Raw genomic sequence first — 13,426 nt, forward strand, 5'->3', positions numbered from 1 at the left:
AGAAGAATTTAGAGAAGAACCATAAAGATGATAAAGGGCCGGAGGGCTTGACTGAGAGATTTAAGCCGTTAGTTAGGCTTCAGTTGTAGGAGGGGTAAAGGGCAAAACTTTGAAAAGATTATCAACAGTGTGGAGAAGGGAAGAGGAGCTGTTTCAAAATTATCCAGAGAAGGAGGGCTAGGAACATGGGAAAGATGTTTAATGATTTTTTTTAATATTGCCTGATATATCTAAAGATATTCAGACATCTAGGTCTGTGGAGGAAAGATTGGAAGGAGTCAGTTGGAAGGGCTTGAAGGAAACTGTATTAATCTTCATGCAAATCCTATGCAACCTAGCACTAAGTGCTAGTATTGACCTATATAATTATCAAGTAATTCTAATGGGTGTGTGGGGGTGGGAGAGTGTGTGGGTGTGTATAGTGGAAGATTATTTCATTTTCTTCTATGATACATACCTAGTTCTGACAGTATACCTGCCCTCTTCCTCAGTAATACTGTAACAATATTTAGCATCTTAGATCTGAGAGGGGAACCTTATAGATAATCTAATCAAAGGCTGCTAGGTGATGCAGTGGGTAGAACATATGGCCTGGAATCAGGAAGACTCATCTTCCTGAGTTCAAATCTGATCTGAGACACTTACTAGCTATGTGACCCTAGGCAAGTCACTTAATCCTATTTGCCTCAGTTCCTCATCTGTAAAATGAGCTGGAAAAGGAAATGGCAGACCACTTTAGTATCTTTGCCAAGAAAACCCCCAAAAGAGTAGGACAGGACTGAAAAAACAACAACTGAATAATAAAATCTTACCAATTCCCTCATTTTATGCTGTAGATGATGTAACAGGTGACAGGTAACATGTTTTAGAAGATAGGCTAGCCAGGAAGACCTAGGTTCAAGTCTTATTTCTGACATCTTGGTTTTGTGACCCTGATCTGATCATGTCACCCTCTTAATGCTTCAAGTTAACTCTTTTAAGACTATAAATTGCAGAGCAGATGTTTTCCTGGATTGGTAAAGAAAGCTTCTTCCCTAGGACTCCCTAAAACCAATGACACAGGTCTGGTCAGGAAAAAAAAATGAAATCAAAGGTGTCCTTTAGTTTTCAAAGGAAAAGGAACCGGAGGGTCTTGCTTGGTTCTTTTGCTCCTTGAGAAGAAGGCCTGATGAGTCAGTGTGCCTAACCCCCATGGGAGACTAGAGTGAGATTGTAAGAAGCACTTACTGCCCTTTGAATGCTTACAGTCTATTTATAGTAATCCTATGGAGCAGTTAGACAAAATGGTACGTTATGAAGGCCTGAGTGCTTTAGTGTCCATTAAACAGAGTCTGGTTTGTCCATTTTGTTTTATTTTAGAAAACTAGAACTTTGAGAACCAGAAACTCTCCCACTTTGAGACTCAGAAACTCTCGTGTGTAAACTCTGGGTATATGTGGGGAAAGTAGGTTTCAGTGATTTTCTTCCTTTGATTCTCATTAAGATCAAATTACATTTTGGCTTGAGGCAAACATTCACTGGAAAATATGACTTTAACAACAGAGCCCACTGATTTAGTGGTATAGCACTGCAATTTCTAGCTTAAAAAATCATCCATTCCTTTCTTTCTTGCTTAGAAAACACTTTGTGCCTACCAAATCAGCAGGGGATGGAAGCTCATTCTGCCCTCTGGTAATGGGAATTGAATAAATTCAAGTACTATCTTATCTAAATGGTTTGACAAGTTCCCATTTGCCAGGCTAATTACATCAGTCTGTTCTCTCTCTCTCTGAGCTCCCTCCACCTCCCAACATTGGGGACTTGGCAGGTGTTAGCATTCCTATGCTGCTGTAATACACAGTTGAACTATGAAGTCTATTACTGTAGCCTGGGCGAAGCCAAGAGAGGGACTTATTTGCTGACCTAGGGGGTCCTCAGAGCTGTGTTGCTTCTAATAAAATAAGAGAAGTTTCCACATTTATTTCTAAGTAAATTCCTGCTAAGGAGTAACAAGGCTAGTGCAATTTTATCAAGGGAGATCCAAATAAGAGCTTGCAGCTAGAAGTGTTGGGAATTGGAGAGGAGTTTCTTCCATTATCTTTGCATGTCTCCTGTTAGATGCCCTCTCTTTTCAGCACACTACTTCAGTATTTCCACTCTCCAAATATAGAGACACCCTTTATAAACTTGGTTATCAAGGGGACTTTAATCCTTGCATATCTGAATACTTGCAATACTGAGGTAAGTAAGCATAAGAGTCTCAAGAATTGATGTATCTAAAGATACTGAGACATCTGAGTCTGTGGAGGAAATGTTGGAAGGAGTCAACTGGAGGGGTTGGAAGGAAACTGTATCAATCCTCTTGCAAAACCTCTACAACCTAGCACTTGGCTATATGTATTGACATAGAATTTGCAAGTATTCTTGAGTGAGTGAGTGTGTGTGTGTGTGTGTGTGTATGTGTGTGTGTAGTGGTGGATTGTTTAACTTTGTTCTATCATACATACCTAATTCTGACAGTATACCAGTCCTCTACCCCAGTAATACTACAACAGAGTTTATTTAGCATCTCAGATTAGAGAGATGAACTTTAGAGATCATCTAATCTAATTAAGTTTTAAGTAAAGGGAAATGAAAAAAAAAGTAACCATCTTTTTGAGAATGACTGTCTTGAAGCATCAGAGAAAATCCTGAAATGACAAACCACTTTCCACACAGTTTGTTTACCTGAACAGCAAATGTAATGTTGGGGAGGGGAGGGAAGAGGTAGGGTTAAAAACATTAAAGTGTTTGAGCCCCTGTTGGTAATGACAGTGATGAGGAAGAGAATGCAGGCATCTGACTGTGATTCATGTATCCCTATGCCTCCAGGATCAAATACAAAATCCCATGTTTGGCTTTTACAGCTCACAAAGTGGCCCCTTCTTATCTTTCTAGTCTTCTTATGTTTTACTTCTCCTCACATACTCTACAATCCAATGACCCTGGCCTTCTTGGTCCTTGCCCAAGACTCGCCCATCGGCCCTTTAACTGTACCCCATGCCTGAAATGCTGTCCCTCCTCACTTCTGTGTCCTGGCTACCCTGGCTTCCTTCAAAATGGCTCAGATCCCATTTTCTGCAGGAACTTCAAATCCATGATTAAAGAAAGGCCAGTATTTTGGAAACAGCATGGTGAAAGGGCACAGAATGGAACACTCAATTTAGAATGAGAGAATCTGGGTTCAAACACCACCTCTGCCACTTATTACCTGTGTAGCCTTGGGCAGCTCCCCTACCTTCACTAGGCTTCATTTTCCTCATCTGTAAAGATGGAGACGTTGGCCTAGATGATGTATCTGTCATCATCCCATGTGGATAAGCTGGTCTCAAGTTATTTGTTATTGTTGTTCTCCTCCTCCTTATGCTCTTTTTCCTGTTTCTCCTTTCCTTTTGTGGATTCTCAGTATAGTTTACCCAGACCAAAATTAATACTTTTTGGTGCTCTTTTTTTTTTCTTTTCCTCAACATTTTTATTTACCATTTTGAGTTCCAAATTCTATCTTTCCCTCCCTTTCCTCTTTCCCTGAGACAGTAAGCAATCAGATATAGGTTATACATGTGCAATTATGTAAAACATTTCCATATTGGTCATTTTGTACAAGAAGATTCAAATAAAAGAAAAAAATGAAAGAAGAAAAATAACATGCTTCAGTCTTTATTCAATCAATATCAGTTCTTTCTCTGGAGGCAACTAGTATACTTTATCATTAATCCTTTGGGATTGTCTTGGGTCATTGTATCACTGAGAATAGTTAATTCTTCGCTGAACAATATTGCTGTTACTGTGTGCAATGTTCTCCTGGATCTATTCACTTCACTATGCATCAGTTCATGAAAGTCTTTCCAGGTTTTTCTGAAATCATCCTACTTGTCATTTCTTATAGCATAATAATAATCCATTGCAATCATTGATGTGGTACTCTCTTTAGAGTGTAGTTTAAGATCTGAAAACTTTAAAAAATCTGAGTGATGCCTAAATCTTCTCTCTCCAGATTGGGAAGAATTCCTTCTTGTCTTTGTAAGGGAAATTTATATTATTCCTGTCCTGTTAGAGAACTAGCCACAGATTCTGGTAATGCCATACCTTTCTGGCACAGAATTATTTAAGTAATAAAGTAACTTTGGAAAGTGGAGAAGTGCCATATGATGGAAGCTTCCTCTAGTTAATAGCTAATGAGATCTTGTGGAAGTCATTAGCATCAGAACCTTGGAGCATGAGAATGAAAGCATAGTGAGTTTGACTCTACTCGAATAACCTTATTTGTATCAGTTCCCAAGAATGGTTAACTAAATTTTATCAGCCAAAGTGCTAGGAAGTTATGGTGATAATAAGTGCTCCCCAGAAGGAAATTTGCATTCAACAAAATTTTTGGAATCCTTGTGACATTTGTTTGTTGTGTCCTTGCCAGTTTGCAAACTTTCCCCGTAACAATTCCAAGAGGTAAGTTAATACATATAAATGGTTAATTCAGGTGTTACAGTACCCTTTCCTCCTGCACCAGATGTTCCAATAAAGACAGAGGTTAGAGAATAGTGAGAGGGCTGTCATACTTTAATCCTAGAAACCTCATCCTAGCCATCCTCTAGGAGCTGTGTTCTCCCATGGATGGTTATTTACATGCAGTATAGATGAAAAGTGGTAACCAGCATGCAGGTGAGTGGAATAAGTGTCTTTTGAACATTATAAATTATCTGTAAGCTGGAAAAAAAAATCAATGTCCTCCAATGGAATGATCCTTCTGCTCTCTTAATATCAATTGCAACTCTCATGGAACCCAATTATTATTGGTGGCAGGGGACAAGGACAGAAGCTTTCAATGTTCAAATGAGAGGGGCACTCAGTATTCCTTAGTGTAGGATTTGAGCCATGATCCAAGTAAAGCTGAGAAATTTTCCATCAGTGTCTACCATTTATAGTGGGGAAGCATTTAACCTAACAATTTTAGATACAAAGAGTACTCCCTTAGGTTTACTTTTCCTAAAAGCGTAGGGTAAATAATCTCAGGATCCCAGAATCGTAATAATTGGCCAGAGACCAAAAATATGTCAAAGATTTACATAATAGGCCCATCCCTTCCTGAATTGCTGCTGCCTTTTACTTAGGATTCTTGATTTTTCTTCCCTGGTCTTTGTCCCCAAGCATGGGCTATATCACAATATTTTTGACCCTCAAATCTGTATGTTAGTCTGGAATGTAATCATAAGTCCCTAGAATTGTTGAAGTCTCTTGAATATGCTGTATACGGTTTTCCTAAATCTTAATAATTATAATTGCTTCTAAAAATATGAATATTGTAGAAATATTGTAGTGAATAATAATATGGTGTAGTAGCTTTTTTCCCCTTTTATCAGGTAAGTTAATATTAAAATGGGGAGCTGTGACATTCATAATATCTGTAGGAAGTTGATTTGAATTATCAGTAGTTTGAGGCATTTACCAACTGGCTTATATACATTCTGTTCTGGTCACTTAGTAGTTGTTTGACTTTGGACAAGTCACTTAAGACTCTGTGAGCTTTAGTTTCTTCTGTGAAATGGGAATGCTATTTTTGGCTACTGTACAGGTTTGTCATGAGGATGAAATGAGATGTAAAATACTTTTCAAATCTTAAAACACTATAGAAAGGTAAATTATTATTAAGGATAGCAATTGTGTCTGTTGTCCTAGCATCTTTCTTCCATATATCTTATGGCAATTAGTACCACACTGAGCACATTAGGAGGGCTGAGTAAATATAAATACTCACTGATTGATTTGAAATTGACTCCAGTGCTAAAAACTGGAAAACTTTAGAAATGTAAGAGATAACAAAATGGGAATGCCTATTTCCTTGCTCTTGAGCATAGACATCTTCTCCTTTTAGCTCCAGATCTTAGTACTTGGTGCTTCTCATCCTGGGCTTCAACCCTAGCAGTTGGACAGATGCAGGAGAATGTTGCAATTTCCACCCAACTACCCACCCAGTTTCGAGGCTCATGTTGCAATCCAAGTCTGGTTTTTATACTTTTTGGCTGGTGTTGTTTCCAGATGTCAGGTGGAAGAGATGTACAATGTATTAAAGTTATTATTCTGCCAGGATGCCTGGTATATGTTAGTGTTATAGAAAGTTCCACCAGCAGCTTGGCATATGAAAGTCTTTGTTCCTCCTGGAAATTCACCCAAAACTTGAGGTGGAGCATCAAGACATGGAGGATGAGAACATATATGTATGCATCATGTAATACCATTCCCAACTATAGTAAACCCAGGTGTGTGTTAATAAAAGTCTTATTTATTAACTCACTGTTTCTTGGCTTCTAATATTAATGTTTCCATTGTGACTGGTTCCAGGGTTTCCATCTATTTTATGGTGTTAAATCAATTACCTTGTCCCTGTTTTATTTTTATACCAAAAGCCTTGGAACCTTCCAGTTACCTGCCTTTTGTTCTAAGGCATTTAAGTGGTTCAAGGTATGTAATTTATCTGGTTCTTACTTATCTTTCTTTAATCTTTGGTAGACTGGTTGCTTTGTTTGTGAACAAACTTCTTCACTTTCCTTGGGAGTAAGCTAACAGCTGCTCATTCTGAAGTATTGACCTGCTACTCAGAAAACACATGTTTCTTAATTGGGGTTGAGTTTTCTTGGGTAAGATTGCCAACTATCCAGTACCGACCTAGACAGATTCAACATGTCACAATAACAAAAGATTTAATGAAGCCTACTGTATGCAAGCCACTGGATATGTAAAGATAAAAAATGATATGTTCATAGCATTTATACAAATATGCAAGGAATGAGGCGGGGTGTTAAGAGTGCAAAGGAGAGAGCAAAGTATTCAAGGGGTATTTGAGAAATGAGAGAACACTTTCAGTTGGCTAGATTAGGGAAAGCCTCTGGTAGGAGACAGAAACTCAGTTGCCTTGAAGGAAAGAGAAGGATTTTAACAGGCCAGGATGGGAAAGGAACACATTTCTGGCATGAAGGATGAACTACACAGGTACATACATAAAACTAGGAGGATGTTTGTTGATCTCGGGGAACAGTAGCCCTTTTTGGCAGAAACAGAATGTCAACTCGAGAAGCATTTACTTGACTTGAACGCGTAAAGGGAAATGATATAAACTAAGTCTGACAAGGTGGCTTGAAGCCGAATCATGGAAAGGCCTTACATGACAGCCTAATCGTTTTGTATATATAAGCAAACAGGAATCAATGAATGTTTTTAAGCAAGAGAGGGGCATAGCCAGGTCTGTGTATCAGAACCTTCCAAAAATTTTGGAATGCAATGTTAGCTTCCATATTGATTTATAAAGCATTTATTAAGTATCTACTGCTTGCCAGGCACTATACTAGGTGATGGAGATACAAAAATCAAAATATTTTTTCATGAGACAGTTCCTGCTTTGAAAGAGCTTCCATTCAACTAGGAGTGGGGTTGTGGCAAGTACATAGTTAAGTAAATACAAGACATATAGAAAAGAAATATACAGTAGTTTAGCAGGGGCACTAATAACTAAGGAAATGAGGTTCTACCTGAGCTGTACCTTGAAAGAAGCCAGGGCTTCAAAAGGCAGAGGTGAAAGGAAGAGCATTTTGGAATGGGGAGCTAGACAGCATGCACAGAGTCATGGTGGACATGTACACAAATATTTATAGCAGCTCTTTCTGTGATGGCAAAGAACTGGAAATGGAGGGCATGCCTATCAACTGGGGAATTGCTGAACAAGTTGTGGGATGTGATTGTAATGGAATACTATTGTGCTGTAAGAAATGATGAGCAGGGGGACTTCAGAAAAACCTGGAAAGACTTGTATGGACTGATGCTGAATAAAGTGAGCAGAACCAGGAGAACGTTGTACACAATAACAGCCACGTTGTGGGATAACTGACTTTGATAGACTTAGCTCTTCTTAGCAATGCAAGGACTTAAGACATCTCCAAAAGTCTCATGATGGAAAATGTTATCCATATCCAGAGGAAAAACACTATGGAGTTTGACTGCAGATCAAAGCACACTATTTACTCTTTTTTTCCCTTCTGTTTTGTTTTGTTTCTTCTTTCTTGTGGTTCCTCCTATTGGTTCTAATTCTTCTTTACAACATGACTAATGTGAAAATATATTTAAAAGGAATGTATATGAAGAGCCGCTGTCAGATCGCATGCCACCATCTTGGGGAGGGAAATGTGGAGGGAGGGGGAAAAATGATAAACTCAAAAGCTTATGGAAGTGAATGTTGAAAACTAAAAATAAATTAACTAAAAGAAAAAGACAATGTCATGGTGGAGGGACATGGAGTATTGTGTACAGAGAATAGCAAGTAAGTCAGTTTGCCTTGAGTGACTGAGTCATTTTGAGTACTATAAATACCCAAATTAAAAATAGAGGACTTATGAAGAAACAATCTGCATCCAGAGAAAGAATGGATAAATAGAAGTATGCATAGAATAATTTTACATATATATGTAAACATGTATACATATACATATATATTTGTGTCTAATGGTAGTCATCTCTAGGTGGGGGAAAGAAAAAAAGGGAAAAAATTTACACAATAATTTTATTATATATTTAAAAGGAATAGCAAGTTGTATGTAATGGATTTGCTGTTTCATCTTTTTTTGTTGTACTATGTTATGGAAATGCTTGTTTTATTCCATAAATTAAAAATAAAATACATTTTAAAAATGTCATTTTGGTCAGAACATAGAGTGTGGGGGAAGTAGTAATGTGTAATCGGCCTAGAAGAGTAGACTGGAACCATTCTTTAAAGGTTTTAAATGACAGAGGAGGTTATGTTTTAGCCTAGATGTTCTAGGTTCTAAAGCAGGGGAGTGACATTATGTAGGGTATGAAGAGGTGAGAGGCACCATTTAGGAGCCTGATGTTAGCCCAGCTAACCCACATGAGCAGCTGCTCTGCCAGTGGTGATATACTTTGTCTAGAAGTTCAAGCAAAAATTAGAATATGCTAGAAGTTCTCAGAAGGCCAATGAATTTGTCTTTCTGTTAACTACTAAAAAGTGTTTAATGATGAAGTAAAATGTTAGTTTAGTCAACTGAAATATTTTCAGAATAAATAGGATGTCTACTTTAAAACGAAATTGTTGACCTTCAATGACAGGAGAAGGGAAAACATCAAGTGAGGTGCAGTTGCTAACTATATTTAGTTTGCATATGTGTTCATTATTCTGTATTTATAATGATAGGTCATATAAATTTGCAGTTTAAACTGAAAACTATTTGGTGAATCAGAATGGTGATAGACTAAGTATTTGTGAATCCCTTGAGGGTAGTGACTGTTTTATTTATTTTTGGCCTGGCCCATAGAAGGTGCGTAATGAATTCTTGTTTTAATTGAATAAATTTTTTAAAAGCTGATCCCACTCAACTGCATTCAGAGAGCATTAAATTAAAAAAGAAGATATTCATTTCTTGCACGCTGACTTCCCTTAACTGAAATGACCCTCTCCAAGGTTAGCAGTGATTTAAGTTCCAGTTCCCATGTCCTTTTGTTAGGTCTTTATCCTCCTTGGCCTCTCTGAAGGAGTTGATGCTATTGTTCATCTTCTGTCCCAGGGGACTCTTTTAATTTTAGTGAAACCTCTCTTCTGGGCAGCTAGGTGGTACAGTGGAAAGAGCATTGGCTCTGGAATCAGGAGGATCTGAGCTCCAATCTGGCCTCAGACACTTACTAGCTGCCTGACACTGGGTAAGTCAAAAACAACAAACTTCTCTTCCCTAGTTTTGATGTGACCCCTCTCCTCCTCTCATTCTCTGTCCCCTCCCCCCCACCTATCTGGCTGATCTTTAGTTTCCTTTTCTGCATAATCATTCATATCCCAATTCCTATCTCTGGGTATACACCAAGGTTCTATCCTTGGCTTTCTTTTCGCTCAGTCTCTATGTGCAATCTCATCAACTACTATGTGTTCAATTTTTGTCTCCATGCATCTGACTTCCAAGATCTAAATATCCAGCTGTAATCTTTCCTTTTAGCTCTAGTCTTATTCCGTTAATTAGACATTTTGATTATGAGACATATCCAACTTTATGTCCTGTAGATATCTCAAACTCAACATGTCTAAAATAGAATTTGTCCCCAGCTGCCTATTGGATATCTTGAACTGGATATCCCATAGATATCTTAAACTCATTATATCTTAAAATGAACTAATTCTCTTTCTCCTTAAGCCTTCTTCTCTTCCTAACTTCTCTGTTACTATCGAGGGAATCACCATGTTCTCAGTCACCCAGGCCTGCAACCTAGGTAGGTGTCACCCTGGAGGCTCCACTCTCTCACTCCCATATTCAATCTGTTACTGAGTCCTATCATTGTTACCTTTGAAACATCTCTTTTATAGTCCTTCGCTCTTCTGACACTGCTAGCACCCTGATTCTAGCCCTCCTCACTGATGCCTGTATGGTTACAATAACCTTCTATTTGGTCTTCCAGACTGAAGTTTCTCTTCTTTCCAGCCCATCCTCCACTCAGATCTTTAGAAAGATCAAAGTGATCTTTCTAAAGAGCAGGCCTGACCATGTTTCCCTACCCCCACTCCCCTATTCTATAAGCTCCAGTGGTCACCATTACATTCAGGATAAGCTATAAAATCCTATAGCATTTAAAGCCTTTTATAACCTGGCCCTTTATTACCTTTCCAGTCTTTTCAGACATTACTACTTCCATGTACTGTATCATCTAATGATACTGGCCTCCATCTCACAACTCCATGCACTTTTATCTGGTTGTCCTGCATGCCTGGAATTCTTTCTGCCTTTATCTCTTCCTCCTGCTTTCCCTGGTGTCCTTCAAGTCCCCTTCTGCAAGAAACTTTTCCTGATCCTCCTTAATGCCAGTGCCTTTTCTCTGAGATTCTTCAGTTTTGTTGTTCTTCCAATTAGACCAGGAGCTCCTAGAGGAGGAAGTATTTTTGGTTTGGTTTTGCCTTTCTTTGTGTCCTCAGCTCTTAGCATACTGCCTGGTACACAGCAGATGTTTAATAAATCTTTTTGACTTCACTTATGAGTTCACTTCCTCCCTCCCTTCTTTCTCCCCACCCCATCTCCTCTCCTTCCTAACTTCTTCTTTTCTGTCAAGAATACCACCATCCTTCCATTCAGAGTTGTCTTCAACTTCTCATGCTTTCACTAATAATAGTACTTATAATAATAATAACCATGATCATGATTTTATATAGCACTTTAAGTTCTGCAAAGTGCTGCAACAATAACAATAAAAACAGCAACCTCTGCTTTTTAAAATCTTTAGCTTCCTTCATAGGTTAGATCAAGTGCTGCCATCTAAAGGAGGTCTTGTTTGTTTTATTTCATAAATTTAAAAAAAAATTTTTTAAAGGTCCTCCCTTTAGCTGCTGTCTTCCCTGAATTTACTTTTTATTTACTTTGTATATATTTATTTTATATTTACTTAGATGCATATATGTTGTTTCCCCCAATAGAATGCAAGCTCACATCCAGAAAGGGCAGAGACTGTCTTTGTATCCCCAACACCTAGCACTATGCCTGGTACATAGTAATTGTATACTAAATATTTGTTGAATGATTGATTGGAAACCAAAATGGAGACATGGAGATACATAAAATGCTGTGTTATCAGTGAATGTTTTTGTTTCCACTTATTTTGCCAATTTGCTTTTTAAGAGATTGCAGACTGCTCATATTTGTCCATATTAGATTAGTTAGCAGTGTCTCCATTTTTTAGGTGAGGAAAATAAGTCGCAGAGGATTGGTTTTTCTGTAGTTAGGCTCTAGGTCAGTGGTTCTTAACCTTTATGTATGTGTTATGGCCCCCTTTGCTGGTTTGGTGACTTAGACTCCTCGGAGTTCTTTTAAAAATTCATAATGGAAGGAAATGCTAAATTTCAGTTAGAGGTTTGTGAAATAAAGGTATAATTTTTTTCCCATCTGTTTACAGACCCTCTGAAATCTATCCACAGACCTCTAAAGAGGATCCTAGGTTAAGAAACCCTGTGCACTTAGAAAATAGAACTTGTTGACTTTGATATGAGAATCTGATAACTCTGAGTTTATGGTTTTCCGTAAGGCAGCAGAATCATTCCACATTTTGATTATACCTTTCTGCCCTGCCCTCTGGCCCTTTGCCTTATAAGTAGACCTCCCACTTCGAATTTGAGGGACCAGGAAAGAAATACCAAGAGCAAATTATCTAATTGTGAATTGCTTAGGTAGGACCATGTCTGAGTTCCCATTCTTATTGAGCAGAGTAAATTTTTGGCACTCAAATATTTGTTAACGATAATTATCTGTCTCTAGTGCATTACAGAATTCATTAGAGTGTCTGCTCAGCTACTCTTCTCTCCCATTTAATACTGCCCTGCTGCAGACTTATTAAAAGGACTAGATCTCCTGCTCTGATTAGGCCTGAGTGCATGGAGCAGCCGATTGGGATCTCTTTATTATCAGCAGGTTTTTCCTTATGACTTGTGCCTGGATAATGGTGTCTTAACCTTAAGAGTCCTGCTTGTTAGGGGTATATTCCACCTGAAATGAGGTTTTCTTAATAAGCAAAGAGTGTGAAGATCTGGGCAATGATTCTCAAAAGAACCTTTGAGAATTTTAGGTTGTTTTCAGAAGCAAAGAGATTTCATTTCTTTTTAGCCACAATGTGATGCCTACGATGAATAAAAAATTGATATTATTCATTAGAGTTTGACTCAACCTGTGCTTTCGTTCTTCCCCTCTCCAACTGTTTCCACTACTTATCTCCCTTCCTCCCCACTCTTTTATCATCACGTAGAGTTGAACATCATCTCTTATGTACTGGAGCATTGTTTCCTAGATTCTTATAGCCAGTGTGGTAAGATGACTTAAAGTCAGCATCATAGGAAACCATGTTCTGTGAGTAGATATCCTATGGCAGTGGTAGGACCCTCTGAAATCCATCCATGATTTGCTCATTCATTTAACAAAAAATTTTAAAAACCTGCTATGTGCCAGGAATGGCTAGCAATACAAAGACAAAAATGAAACCATATAGAATATTGTTTCTTAAAAGGCAAGGACTATTTCATTTTATTTAGTAAAAGCTTTTTGATTGATTGAAAAAAATGCATGTGCATATAAGTGAGTACTAAATAATTGGGCCCAGGAGAGCAGGTACTAGCATCTGGGAAGGTTAGAAAAAGTCTTATTTTGTAAGTGATGCTCATGGGGAGCTAGGTGGTACAGTGGATAGAGTACCGGTCTGCAGTTGGAAGGACCTAAGTTCAAATCTGGCCACAGACACTTGAAACTGTGTGGCCCTGGGCAAGTCACTTAACCCCATTGCCTATTGAAAAAAGAAGGAAGTGATGTTTAAGCCAAACTCTGAAGGAAGCTTAAGGATTGTAGGAAGCAGAGATGAAGAAGAATTATATTTTAGGAATGGAGGGAGTGTAGTGGAG

General features: G+C 38.2%; 1 protein-coding gene across 14 annotated transcripts in view; it reads left to right on the forward strand.

Annotated features, from left to right (window-relative positions):
* The window catches only part of LYPD6B (LY6/PLAUR domain containing 6B), a 216,965-nt gene that overhangs the window by 131,884 nt on the left and 71,655 nt on the right, over window positions 1–13,426 (forward strand). The window lies entirely within an intron of this gene.

Source organism: Phascolarctos cinereus, unplaced genomic scaffold, assembly GCF_003287225.1.
Source record: "Phascolarctos cinereus isolate Bilbo 61053 unplaced genomic scaffold, phaCin_HiC Scaffold_726;HRSCAF=1367, whole genome shotgun sequence".
NCBI lineage: Eukaryota > Metazoa > Chordata > Mammalia > Diprotodontia > Phascolarctidae > Phascolarctos > Phascolarctos cinereus.